Source organism: Apteryx rowi, unplaced genomic scaffold, assembly GCF_003343035.1.
Source record: "Apteryx rowi isolate R43461 unplaced genomic scaffold, aptRow1 scaffold_0, whole genome shotgun sequence".
NCBI classification, from domain to species: Eukaryota; Metazoa; Chordata; class Aves; order Apterygiformes; family Apterygidae; genus Apteryx; species Apteryx rowi.
Genome location: NW_020447195.1, coordinates 7307491 through 7322463, shown reverse-complemented (window position 1 = coordinate 7322463; position 14973 = coordinate 7307491).

The window sequence follows — 14973 nt, the reverse complement described above, 5'->3', positions numbered from 1 at the left end:
TGTCAGACAGTATAATCAGGTTTGCATAAAACAGCAGAACCTGGGTATTCTCCAAAGGGATTTCTCCCTCCCAACAACGCAACTGTTTTGCTTCATCACAAAAAGATGCTCCCAAATGCCTTGTAAAAAAGATGTGTGTTATATGATAGCCAGGTTTCAGCTCTTTCCCCCTGCTCTTGCATCCTTTCTCCTTACGATACCTTTGGTCCACCTTTCCATTTCAAAAACCGTGGGGTAAATAGTGAGAGGAACAGTCCTTCCAATACCACAGGAGCTTTTCCGTAGGAGGAGAGGGAGATTAGAGAATTCATGTCCCTTCTTCCTCCGCTCTCATAGCTTGCAGATTGCCAGAAGAATAAGGCTACAAGCCAATGGGCAAACTGCTTAAGGGTTTGTTGAGAGCTCATTTGTTTGCACCAGTGGTTTACTCCTCAGTGTAAGATGGAATTTGAAATAATTTCTGTGGACAAGTAATATGACAAGTAATTTTTTTCTGGTTTTATTGTAGACTGTGAAGAATTTTTGTTGCACCGTTATTAGACTATATTTACAGTGCATGAAAAACATTCTCATCACCAAGTATGCTGCAAAGTTAACATACTTTTGCTTAGCTGCTTTTTGATATGCTTAGCTTTGAGGCATGTCCAGCTGCTGTAATGGCATTCTTAAACACAGTTAATGCTGGTCTAATTCAGCTCATACTAATTTTGATGCATGGAGCATGGAACAATTGAATCCTTTTGAAAATCCACATTTTTCATTAAGCCATTCTGGGAAAAAAATCATACTGTCTTCATATATATTGCTCTTAAATGAAACTATGCCTGCTGATTTCATCTTTATTTTTACTGATACTACATTCAAAAATGTTGGTATCATCTCTCCTTCTGCACCATCCCTGTGTGCAACATTTATAAAATCAGTTTCCATCACAGCTTTGTACAAAACAACTGTGGCATCCACTTTCTTACCTGGCGTATCAGTTAACTTATCAAACTACAATTTAGTTTTTCCATTAGGTTCCTGGAAAGTCAAGCTGATGTGAGCAACTGGAGCTTGTTACTGGTGTCTGATACAGTTTTGCAACAATTCTGTGAGTTGTCAGGCAATGATAACTATGATATAGAGGTATTAGCTTTGATTTAAACTGGGAAGTGGCTTTTACACTGCTAAGTGTTGTCTATACAGGTTTCCAACAGTGTGTTGTTAATACTGATGACTTAATGGCACCCACTTTATATTGAACAAGGGGCTTTTATCCTTTTATATTCCAGTGTTGTGTAAATTTATTGCAAATATCTCTGACAGGGGAGACACATAATAGAGAACGGCTCTAATGTTAGAGCAGTAATACAACATCAGTAGCATATAGGCTTAATAAGTTTAATATGAATGATGACCCCTAATCCCAGCACAGTCAGAGCCTCAGTCAAATAATCTGATTCTTAATGCCCAGGTTGTAAACCATAAAATAGATACTTCCGATATATGCATACAGATATAGATCAAAAGGGTGACTGCACACGTTGACAGGACCCTAATTAAACTGATCCACAGTTAGTGAATCACCTATTCTGAGCTGTTAATTTTGCAAGTGATAAGATAGGCTGCCTTATTTTTCTAATTAAAGAGGCACTGATACTATCTCTTCAAGATAGTGAGTGCCACCTACTGTACATTTGCTGTCTCAGAACTGCCAAGAATTCATTCTTCTAACTTAACATGAGCACACCTGAACGAAGACAATACCTGCAGTAATACAGAAAAGTGCTTCTTTCTTCAGAGTTAATGTCTTAGTTCTGACCTGTGGAATGTAAATTGCCAGAGTCTTTGCAATGAATTATTAAAAAATGAACTGAAATTTTTATGCAAGTGAAGGGAAAATTGGTGAGTAATGGTTCTTCCATCAGTTGTCATACATGGTCATGCAAGTGTTTTCATAGATAGAGATGAAGAGCTACAGGGAATCTAAAAGTTGTCAGCATGATGCCTCCCAGTACTAAGGCATTGCTTTTTTGCTACAGGCTCCATAGATGTGCTATGATCACACCCTGACTGAGATCTGAAGGTTAAAGTATTGAAGTACTTCCTGGTATTGATATTTAGAAGGAAAAATAGTTATATTTCTGGTAATGATTCTAGTGAACCAAAACAGGAAAAAAGAGATTATAAGGCACCTATCAAAAATCCCTTATCAAGAAAAATTTCATGGGTAATTTTCAGAAAAAGTGCTTTGTGGGGGTTCAGCAAGCCATTAAGTGACTATGCAAAGAAGAGTGATAGAAGAATACCTGTAAAATTTGACCTTGTTAAGAGAAGCTGCATGGATTTAATAATGTCTTTAAGATTCTGTAGTATGCCAGGCAGAACTATCATTTTGCATCCTTAGAAATAGCACTGTTGTGTCAAGAAACAATACTGAGAGCTTTATTGACAAATGGTTACCAAAGAGGTTACTCAAAGGTAAGTACATTTTGCTGTCTAACAGAAGGAGATAAGCATGACTCCTCTGATGGAGGGGATGGGGCCAAGTGAGAGGAGTTCCAATCAAAAGGCAGAAGTGTGCTGAAGTTTTACTGAAATCAAAACAAATTGAAGAAAGGAATTCTAGTCGGTTCATTTTCTTCTGTATTTCACTCTAGCAGGAGTTTAGAAGTTGAAGATGTGTTTTAAATGACTACGCAGAAAACTTTGCAACTGTTTTACAGGAGGGATTTACCTGTAACCTAAATGAAAAGATACAGATTGCTGAAAGTTTATGTACCTTGCTTAGAGTCTGAGCCAAGGACCACAGAATTTAAAAAAACGTTTTTTCTTATTTCACAGAGCTTTGATTCAGGTACTTGGCAATGAAAAACTGAAAAAAATGAAATTACGAAGTAAAAACAGTTCAAAGTCAAAAGACTTTACAAGTGATAAGCTAACACATTAGAGTTAGGTATATTTAATACATATTGATGATCATCTCATGAACAAAGGATTTAGGATGGATCCATACTTTATTGCAAACCTTTCTTTTAATCTAATAGGTTTGCTGATGTAGGCCAGGTGCATAATTTAAGGGAAGGATTTTCAAGAGGAGACAAAAGGATGTAAGCACTCAGCTGTTCACGAAGTTCAGTGGCATTTGAGTGTCTGACTCCCCCAGGCTCTATTATGAATTCTCACCATAACTTCTCGAAAATGGACTTTCAGTTCAGAAAGCACAAAATGATCATCCTTTACAAGAACAAAATATTTGCTTTGTAGCTGTAACAAGAATTTTGTCTGCCCTTCAGGGAAAACTTTGTTGTTAAAATCAGGCTAATTGACACAATTTACCCCAATGGAAAATTTGGCTTTGTATTTACAAGTACACGTTATCACCTGCTGTAGCTTCTCACATCCAGATAACTTTTCCCTCTTGTCTACTGACCATGTCTGTTCAGCAGGCCTTCAACCCAGCCTTTATACAGGCTTCCTCAGCATTTCTATCCTAGGCCTGATTCACAGACTTTATTCCCTTAGCTCCCTTAGCCCAGGAGTCAGTCCGATTCCAGAATGCCTCCCAGCCCATCACTGGGGATGCTGTTTCTAGCTGTCTGTAAGATTCTAGGTTACAGCTTATGACAGAAAAACAGGCTTGACTTAGGCTTGACAGAGAGGGACCTTGAGTATCAGGTAAAGATGCAGTTTGTTTTGTAGTCTTTATAGCTAGATTTTGCAGGAGCGAATTCTAATAAATGTCTGCATGTATACAAAAGGGAGTCTGCCCCTGCAGCTGAGCTGTACTTGGTGTGAGATCTGGAGAAAGGAGCAAGCAGGGCTTAGAGCCATATTTTGCTCTCCTGATAGTTGAGCTGGCCAAAGGCAGGGACAAATGACTGTTTTACCATTATTCATGTTAGATAAAGGATATTAAACTTTATAGCTGTCATTGCATAGCATTTCTTGACTACTAAAATGCCTGCTAAAAAGTGCAAAGAGACAGGGAGGAAATTGAATGCTTATGCAATAGGGCCAAAATAAGGATGGTCGTAGCTGTTATGGGAATACTTAATAAGGTCTCTGAGTTGCTCTAGCAGCTCAAAATATCCTTTTGACACAGTGCCTATAAATAGTGATTACTGCTTGAGTGAGGGTGTGGGGAGGGAAATTCTAAGACAAAGTTAATTTACATCTTACAAGAGTTTCTTTTTTAAAAAACACACCATGGTAACAAAATTTCAATATTGTAATGATTAATGTCACCACACTGTACTGGCTTTACTGCCTCATAATTAAATAGAAGATATTCAGTTGTATAGCACTTGAATATGATAATGGGTTTTGTATTAACTCATTCACCTTGCAATTTCTTGACCTATTTTTTATTTTTAGATGCACATAATGATGGAATATATACAGCAGCATAAACTCTAAGAGTGGTCTCTAAGTAGTCATGAGGGAAGGCAAGATGCTGTTGATATTGGCTTTACCCAAGCCCTCCTGATAAACTCAAATCAAAACCTGGAAGCACATTTCAGAGAACTTTTAGGAATCCCAATTTAAGTACAGGAACTATGTATTTCCCATAATATGGTTGTAAAAATTATCCATTTTTTCATCTGAGCCAATGAACCAAATGACAGCAGAAAAGGAAAACTGGGAACTCGACAGTTCCTGTTGTGAATTACCACTTGTTGATGGTAGGGTTTGCCTTCATCCACTAAGAAAGAGAAAACACTTAACATCCTGTTTAAGCACACCTTCCTTCCCACCAACTTCCCTCCCTGACTTTGGAGATAGTTCTGCTTTCAGCTATTTCCGTGGAAACATTTCCATTGCTTTGGAAAAAAAATAAAACTGACTCTTTATTTCCATTGGAGAAGCAAGATTAGAGATATTTATGCATAAACCCCTATTCGCTCCAAAATAAAGTATTTTATTCAGTCTCAAAGCTCTTCACAACCTACTTCCTTTTCAGTCAGTTCATAATGAATACTTCATTACCCACTTGTTGATATTTCCAGAAAGCATTTTTGTGAATTCTCGTATGTTGCCCTTCACTCTTGGGAAGAGGTCTGCACACAAATACTGACTGTCAGTAAAAACGTACACAGGAAAGCTGGGAATGCTTAGGCTGCTATGACCTGCGAGAAGGCCTATCCAACTGACTTAATGCTGTTTTTAGACCATATTAGTTCTTACGCTACCGCATCTCCGAACACACACATCTGTTGCATCTCTTATTCTTGATATGGAAGCTTGTTTGGGTCCTGCGTGCACAGCATCTAATATAGTGGGACTATAGACCAGGATTATGGTCTGCAAGTATTAACAGCAATAAAAATATCTACATAGTTTCTTCAATTCCATCTTTCTCTTCATCCCTGGATTTAAATATTATAATTCTTATTAATAATAATAAAGTAACCCATAAAACCAACCATAGTCTCCTGGCAAACAAGCTCATGTAGAATGCTGTGTTCCCTTTCTTCCTCCACAGGGTTCTGTTACGGTGTGTAAATGATGGCAAAGGAGGAAGATAATGGCATATCCTGTTTGCAATATTTGAAGCAAATACCAGTTTTCATAAGAGGAGGTATAACAGAAAAGCATAATACAATGAGAAGTGATGGGGAGCAGAGGATTTCGCTGGGAGTCAGTGGGCTGCCTGGGGCAAGGGGTGGCAAAGGACTGCTCTCTCTCAGAACGTCGCTCTGGAAAGGTGGGCCTGCAGCTAAGGCCTGGAGATTTTATTTGGTTGTGTTTGTTTTGTGCTCTAATTCCTCTCTTTCTTGGGGCACAATGGCTATTCAGGAGATCAATGGGATTAGTGACTTGCTTTGGCCTTTTCGTAGGGCATGTAGGCTATTGCACAACAGGGATTTAATCTTTAATTTTTCTGCTCAGGTAAAACTCCCACTGGCTTCCATTTGGCATGTTGCCTGCATAAGGAGGGCACAATTGAGCTGTAAAATGATAAAGGAGTAGGTATGCAATTGTTGTAATTCAAATGTCAAGTAACCAGCCAGCCTATTGTGTCTTTCCTTCTTGTTCCTTTCTATATTTCCACCTTCTGCCACTCTGCAGCACCTTTGCAGTCTCACCTATTTCAGTAAGATCCGTCTCCATTTCTTTTGGCCTGTATTCAAGTAGAAAAGCAGTAATCCAGAAAGTGCAAAAAATGTCATCTGCATTTTGAGCCTAAAACAAAATTCCCAACAACAATGCTTCTCAGCAGTGTTAAAACCACCTACACTGAAAGAGTCTGGGATTTTAAATCAAGAGAGCTGCTTGTTTGTTTTTTTTTCCCTGTTTCTGTCAATGCCTCACCCTGTGATATTTGCCAAGTATTTTATGTCAACTGTTTGAGTGCCTGAAGTTAACCATTGAAGCTCACCAAGATACTGAAATAAACCTGAATTTTTCAGAGGTGTTGACCTACCACACTCTCCATTCAAGTCAAGCACATGCATAAATTGTTTCACCCTCATCATGTTCTTGTTAGGAAATATCCAGCAACTTCATAGCAGGGTGTCAGTTTTCCTCCTCATTTCTGAAATAAATAACTTCTCTACGTGAAAGCACAGACTATATATAATATTGGATCTTTAGCTTAAAAAATGCATATCCTGTTGAATATTTATTTAGCATATAAGCATAGTATCTGTTCAGAAATACTTCACATTTCTATCTAGGATATGCACATGATTCCTATTACTGTCCTGTCAAAACACCTCATAATCTCTGGAAGTATTTCTTTGAGCTAGGAAGGACCATTGTTCCCATTTTACAGTAGGGAGACACAGGACATAGACTTTTGTTTTTAAAGATACTCAGCCATTTGATTCCATTAATTCCAGTGGAAGTTAAATACTTAATACCTTTTAAAAAGCTGGCTGCAAGAATTTACAGAAGAATCTCATGAAGCATGATTTTCAGAGTTAAAGATTAGCAACCACCGTGTTGGGACACCTAGCTTCCTGATTTTCCTCTTATTCTGAGAGTACCATAGCTATGTGCATAAAGCAATATTAGCTTAGATTTTCAGCTCACGTTTGAGCCCAATTTCTCCATTATCAATCATATCATAGTGTTAGCTTGCTCTCTGGCTCTGTTTTGGAGTGAGCCACCTGGGTCTTGAAGCAAGGAAACTTAGATTATGCCGTAATTATTGGCCTTGGTAGTGCTTCCCAGCTCCTGGACTAGATGGGACTTTTGCTGCTCTGTTGTAGCAAGACAGTCCATGTTTGTGTCTCCTCTACCTAAAGTCATGATTTTCATGGGAAGAGATACTATTCTGTTTGTAATTTGAGTACTCTTGCATGTATGGAGTTCCCCTGGAGACACAGCACTGCTCTGAGACAGCTTGTCTAGGCTTACATTACACCTGTAGTACAGTGCTCTACTAACAGGCAATATTAAACCCTTTTAGCTTTAGTGTTGAGTCATTCCAGAATTCTTTATTTCTGTTCTTTCCACTTGGGATTTGAAAAGACAGTTTTATATTGTGATTTCTAGAATTGTTTGAACAAAAAATTGCCAAGGTTCTTCATTTTGCCCAGATTTTACAGTGCAAGTTTTCTCTAGCCTCTGACATCATTGGGAAAGTTTAGTTGTTTTTCCAAATTCCATAACGTTGTGTCCCTTTAAATATATGCTTTCTATAGCATCCTCTCTACAGCAAGACATATGATTCCTCCTGTGTAATGCTGGCTGGTGTAGGTAGAACAACTATGTTAACAGTCATGTATACTCTGACCAAGAAATATATAGACCCCATCCCCTGCCTGTTTGCTTCATTTCATCTCACTGGCTTCGTTGGAATCATTCCTGATTTGCCCTAATATAACAGAAAGAAGGACCAGGCACCAGAGTGAGAAATTCTTTCCACTGTAGATGGAAATAGGGACTCACTTGTCACTGCTGCTTTCAAATGAATTTCTAAATGAAAATACCTTTTATACTGTCAGTAATATAACACAGAGATGACAGGTTCTGTTGGTTTTCCATCAGTTACAGCCTGTGTCAGCAGCCTTTCAGGATTCTGAATACACTCCAGTTTCTACACTAAAAGCCATTTCTTCATGTTGGCTTTTTCCTAGGAACAAGTGTGAGTGCTAGTGCCATGTAATGCACTTACCCTTCTTTTGTCGTATAAAAACTTGTAACATGTTCCTTGGAAGATTTGTTGGTATAGCTTCCACAGTCACCTTCCTTTCTTTTCCATGTCTCTTCTAAATGCAATGCAGTTAAATAGGTTGGTGGTGTTTGTATTAATCTAAACAGCGTTCTTGGCAAGATGACAGGCTGAACTGGATACACTTGTTGTGTTTTTATAATAGCTCTGGTCATAGCTGACATTTCTTAAACATGTTTTTTTTTAATTTGATATTCCTATCTCTGGTAATATGGAAGCTGTTCTGGGCAGGAGGCAAACATTACAGAATAAAAAATATTCTTTTACAGACATCCTACAAAATATGTTGGGAAATTTTTCAGAAGCACAAATAATAGCTATGTGTCTGAGTGTTATTACTTTTGTTGTGGAAGCATCTTGGAGCCCTAATTAGAGACTAAAATCTCTTGGTTTGGGTGCTATAGAGAAACAAAAGATGACACTTATACAATAGGTATAACTACACACAATAGGTAGACTAAGATCCTTTGATGTTTATTGGAGATCAGGAAAGATGGTCCTATGATGGTCCACGTTTTTTTACTAGAATGCAGGATTTTTCCTCGGTTTCTAGTTTGTACTAAGTTTTTGAAAGAAATAGATATGTTTAGTACTTTCTCTTCTCCTGCAAATCAATTTGCTCATCTCTTCCAATACAGAGGCATTCTACCTTTCCCATTGATTGCCTTGCCAGCTGTTTAGAAATCTCCCTACATAACTGAATCATTGCAAGTCATCTCAGAGATGACAACCCTACTAACCCAGTTCTTGGCCTTTCATAAGGAGAGGCTGCAACTATGACATGCTGTGGCACTTTGCAAAAGACTAGAGAAAAGAGATGAAGACGGAGACAATCAAGATCATTTTCAGCAGCTGCTTAATTAGGGTTTGACCCACAGTCCCAGAGGACTGCATGTTTAATTGCATTTCTCCCATGGTTTCACTCCTGGACAATAGCCTTAGTGCAGCAGACAGCAGATTTCAAGTTGGCAAATTGCAGACTATTTCCAAGGACACTCATATTCTCAAGAACTACAGCTTGACACTATCAAATGTCTCCTTGAGCCATGATTTAGGCATTTAAATACACTGAATGAAGGCAGAGAACCATCCTCCACTTGATTTTTGTTTCTCCTTTCAATGGTCAATTACTACAGTGTGTAAAGCACTATCATATCTTCTCTGTTTATGGAATTTTTATTTCTGAATACTGAAAATACCTCTTGGAACAAGTAAATTGCTCGTGTGAGAAGTTACATATTCGAGGACAGTTTTGAGCATAAATGCCCTTTTCATGTTCATAAGTGGTCATTTGCTGGTGTTAATGGATTCTCCCATATGCCCTATACTTTTGGAAATCATTTGAATGAAACCCTTTGGAAAAGCTAACAGAATGAAATGAGCTAGACAGAGTACAAGCATGTAGAAAGAAAATATAGAACTCTCTTATTGGTCACTCTTACTGTCTCTTCATTGAAACGAACAAAGTGGAGAAGTGGAAAGACTTTTTTGTAATGGACATAGCCTAATCCAAAAAACATATCATAAGTATCTGCTTAAGATTTTCATATTACTGTTCTCACATTCTTTTTTCTCAGTACTGCTGTATAGCCATTAAATGGTGTTTTCCTGACTTTATGCTGTTGAGAAGGGCTATGTCTTAAGAAAGAAAACCCCTTCTCTCCCCTGACCACCTTAAAATATGTATTTTTATAAAGAGCTTTATTTTGGAAGAGGGTACTAGTAAAGGTCCTTCCTTACTTTTCCCTTTTTGCTACTGGGGTTTCCATAACTGGCCTGTATACGCCATCTTCTGGATAATTGCAGAACTATCTTCACACACAAAAAGCCTCTGTCAGAAGCATTAATAATTATCAGTGCCTTGAAATAATTTGCTAATTGCATCCCTGAAGTAATTTTATTTTTATTTTATAGAATTTAGAACAAAGCAAAAATTTCTGAATTATTAATAGCATCGTATTCAGCATTTATGAATAATCAATACATTTTACAAAAAAAGATCTTCATAAGTGTGGTCCAAGCAATATCAACATATTCAGTGAAGTTATGTTTTGAGAGAATATACTGTTTTATACTTATATTTTACTAGTGAGAACCCCATTTTCTCAAAAGACTGGGGTTTTAGGGATAAGTTGAAAGAGGGAATAGGTGTCTGTCATGTTGTATAATATGTTGCTGTGCTGTTTAACACTCAGTTACTATTTTGATGCAGGTGGAATAAGGCCCTGCAAGGAGCACATGATGTATGTGCTTCTGGAAATTTTAGCTTATTCATTTAACCACCCTTGCCAAATCTCACATTGGGTAATTACCTCTTTCCAGGGGACAGGGAAGAAGGCTGAAGGAACCTCCAGTGTCTTCTGTTGCTTCATTAACCTCATTTTCCACCCCAAATTTATGTCTTAAGTTGCTGCAGTAAGGAACGGATACCTTGCAAGCCCAGGTGTCTTTCCCCTGTAGGAAAGAGGTGGCACAGGCAGAGCACAAGAAATGCAGAAATGTATTCTTCTGGATGAAACATGTTTTGTGAGCACAAGATTCACCTCATACCTCATAGGGTAACTGGAAATAGACTCCTACACAACCTACACAGCCCACCACAAGTGTTAGGAAAAATAAAGTGGGCATCTAAAATATTAGTGTAAGTTTTTCAAGTGCCTTCTGTTTTCTGAGAAATGCACCAGTCCCTAAGAAACATGCATTCAGGACAGTATTATGTAATTACAGTAGACACTGTGAATTATCTTATTCTAGACATCAAGAAAGCATCCAGGTCAGTGTGCCACATTTCAGCATACAGGATCAGCATAGGAGAGAAAGGAGGTTACAAAAGCAGTCAGTTATTTATTGTTTTCTCCTGTCCTAAGCTGCTCATTGCCAGGATTGCAACACAGGAGTACCGTATCTTTCTCCCCTCTCCTTCTCTTCAGCGTTTGATTTCCTAATACTGGGTGGTGTGAAAAATAGTTCCAAAAAGTAGACTCAGGAATAGCGAGAGTCGGCTTGATCAAAAAAATTTCTGTAGGGAAGCCCCAGATGCACCCTCTCTGAGACCTGGTCAGACCCACACATCCAGGGAGGCCCCCCCAGCCACGGCAACAGCGTTTGCTGCTGAAGGATGCGAGAGACTAAACTAAGACAGTCAGTTGATATATGCTCAGCTAAATACTTCTGTTTTGAAGACTTCTCATCACTTTCAGAAAGTGTGAAATAATGGGAGCGTGAAAGGGAGAAATGGCACAAGGAAAGTGATGGTGCAGCAGCCACTTGCCTGTGCTTTGCACATTTTCTCCCACTTTTCCCCCAATCACCAGCTTTCCCATCTAAATGCAATTATAGGTTAAGCTGGAAAACCACATTTGAATGGCATAATTCATTATTCTCAGTCTTCAGAACCAGCACACCTTAAGAAAGAAAAAGCCCATTTTCAGTTTCTTTAAAGGTGCTAATGGTTTTTGAGCTGACTTGAGAAACTTTGCCACTAGCACAACTGCTACAAAGTCTGTTCACTGCTTGCTACCAGCAAACCTTGAGAAAAGTCCCCAGCTTGGACTTTTTTTTTTTTTTTTTTTTAGCACTAATCCAACACTGCTACTAAGCATTTAATTATTAGGACTGTGAAGTACGACAACACCTGAGGCATTAATGGAAGGAACTAATCATAGCCCGCTCAGCACGAGGTTTACCCTTCACTTAAAAAAATCTCCTGTCATGTATTTGTCCTTTAGATGACTCCTTGTAACACCCTAATCTGGAGAAACAAGTCCTTCAAAAGGGAGAAGATGACCCTAAAAACTGTCAAAGGAAGATTTGATTAAAACTTCTCCTCCTTCGGTGGCAGCCTAAAAATCCTAGGGGATCTGCCATTGCTCAAGCAGAGTAGAGGAAATAAAGCAGACAGGGGCAACGCTTTCTTTTGGAGACAAAAGGATTTTATTACTGACATGCTGACATCCACTCTCTACAGGACCATCCTATGATCAGTCTCTCTTGTTTCCTTTAAAACTCAGAGGCAAGAGTTTGGTTCCAGTGTGATTAATTTCCCCTTTACTGATTGTGTGTCATTTACTTTTAAGTAAGATTTTTTTATAAATGAGGCAAAACAAAGACACAGATGAAGACTGTGCGGAGATAAACATTTGTGCTGCTGGGACTCCCACTGACTTGGGCACAGCAGGGGCCAGAAGTAATGGGGATTCACAGGCATCGCGATTAGACCTCTCGCTGCGAACAGGTAATTGAAACACTACAGCCCATCACCAGCATTTACAAAACGGCAAGCCATGAAGGTATCTAGTTTAAAGCAGACCCTGAACAAACCAGAGGCTTCACACGCTTCCTCTGCCATTATGTATGAGCAAAGCATAAGCTTAGGCCATCAGTAGTATATAGCTCTTTAATTTTAATCCTCGGGGCATGTTCCGGGAGGATGGAGGATTAAGCCCCCCTGCGTTTCTTCCTCTAAATTGGCAACAGCTGCAGCTACTTTATGCTACTTTTTTTAGAGGGCTAGGTTAGTCGCGGTGTCACCGCAACTGCGTGCCTGTGGGAATCTCGTTCATGCAGGGCGATCGTGGAGGTAAGGCTGCCCGCCCGCGCGGCCCAGCCATCCTGGGGACCAGCGCAGCTCCGGCCTGCCCTTCCAAGGCCGCCATAGGGTCTCGCTGTGCCGTGCAGCGCCAGGCTGTGGTTGCTGGGCAACTGGAATCTGCCTGGCAACTGGGCATGTCAGYATCCAGTTGGGCTGGTCCTGGCCAATGGGAGGATGGCCACCCAGCACAAGGCACATGGCGCACCTGGCACCATTTTGTGGACTGAGAGTGACCAGGCAGGGTGAGGATGGCTGCAGGGCTGCAGCTTTCTCCTGCTCCCAACCAGTGGAGACCTGCCACCAACACCTTTCCCAAAGCTGCAGCAGCACTGGCCTCGGCCAGCATGTGTGGAGATGGGCAGGACAAAAGTGCCTTTTTTTCATTATAAAGCGCAGCTCTGATGCCAGCCCAGCCCGCCCTGGTCCCCTGAGGAACAGCTATTTCTGTGCGGTTACTTGTGAGGGCAATTTGTGAGCTGCCTGCCTGGCCTTGTATGGGCCACCAGGCACAAGCAGAGAGGCCTTGAGAGGAAACATGGCAAGCTGCCCTGCCTAAAGGGCCTGTCCCTCGGCCCACGTTTGCTCATCCCACTTTCTGCTGACAGAAAAGGGATACGTGTCAGGCCGGGAGCTTGCATCAACCCTTAGTGAACATCTGGAAGCTTGCTCAGGGCCTGGGAGCCTGGTGGTTCACTGTCACCCTCAGTGGAGAGAGGGGATAACAGCAAGCAGTTTTGCGTGAGCAAAGACTGACTGGGGACTTCATCCCAATAAGGTTACAGTCACAGCGTATTGTCTGACACAAGTAAACGTGCTGCCTCGGACACCTGCCTCCATATCTGTCTCCAGATGTATCCCTCAGCCTCACGCGATGAAGAACCATTTATTGACTAGCTTCCTGCAGCAGTGTCTTTAAAAGTGTGGTTGATGCAAATGTAGGTGAGATATGCTCTGATTAATGCCTCATTTTCACTACTTACTAATCATTGTGTCTCTTARAAGCCTCCAAATAATCCTCTTTGGTTGTAGGAGTGTAGTAGTGAAGTCACACCTCATCACCTTGGGCTTCCCTGCTGCCAAACTGCTAGGAAAAGTCACTCGTGTCTCAAGCAGATGTTTCTGGTTTTTAAGCCAGTGGGAGGTTAATAGGCTAATTTAGGTTTCCTTCACTCCCATTTGAGAAGAAATGTCAACTCGAACCTTAGGCACAGATGGAGAAAGAAGAAATTGTCATGTGGAGCTGAGACACAGGCCAACTGCTCTAGACTTTCTGGATCCTCTCTTGAGGTTTGCTGTTGTGCAGAGACCCCTAGTTGATGCATGACAGTTCCCTTGTCTGTAGTTTGGCAGCAGGGATAATAGCAGTTTGAGAGGAATTATTTAGGTGTTTATAGCATGCTTTGGGATTCCTACGTGAAAGTACTCATCTCTATGAAGAGGCAGGTAGTGATGTGAAGAAGTGTGACATCACCCAATTTGTGACCACAAATGCATGATGAGAAAAAGGAGGAATACTTTTTGTCCAGGTAATTGGCAGGTAAATGACGGGTTTGACAGGACTTGTGAATAGAATGGTAGTTCAGTGACTATAGTGCTAAGATGGGATACAGAAAATCTGCATCTGTTCTCTACTTTGCCAAAGCTCTTTTTGACTATGGGAGCTGACATAACAATTTCTGTGCATCAGTCCCTTTTCTGTAAAATGAAGATTTTAAATATTTCTTGACTTCTTTCACTGTTTGCTTCAAGACTGCATATGTTAAAGATTTTCTACTGTTTTGATATGACCATAGCAGAGTCCATATTCCTCATATCTGGTGCAAAGGAGTGGCAAAAAAAGCCGCTGCAAAGGTCAACGTTAGAGGTGAAAGGGAAGACAAAGAGAGAGAGCACAATGGCTAAGGGCCATTCCTTAGCTTGCTGCAAGCCCTCTGTGTGACTGTGGTGAACAAAGCTGCTCTTTTGGCTTTCATTTCTGTTGTTTAGAATGTAAACACTACATCTGTCCATCACAGTCATGTTGGGAAGCTGTATTAGTTTACTGTATGTGAAGGTCTTCTAGATCCTTGAATAGCAGATATTGAACCAATGGATGTCACTGCCTGCATGGACATATTGTGTGTGAYGGTAACAACCTCCAGTGAATGTTCTCATTTGCTGTACAGTGCCTTTTAGTTGAAACAGTTCTTTTTTTCATTTAAGAGAGAATTTTTTTGGC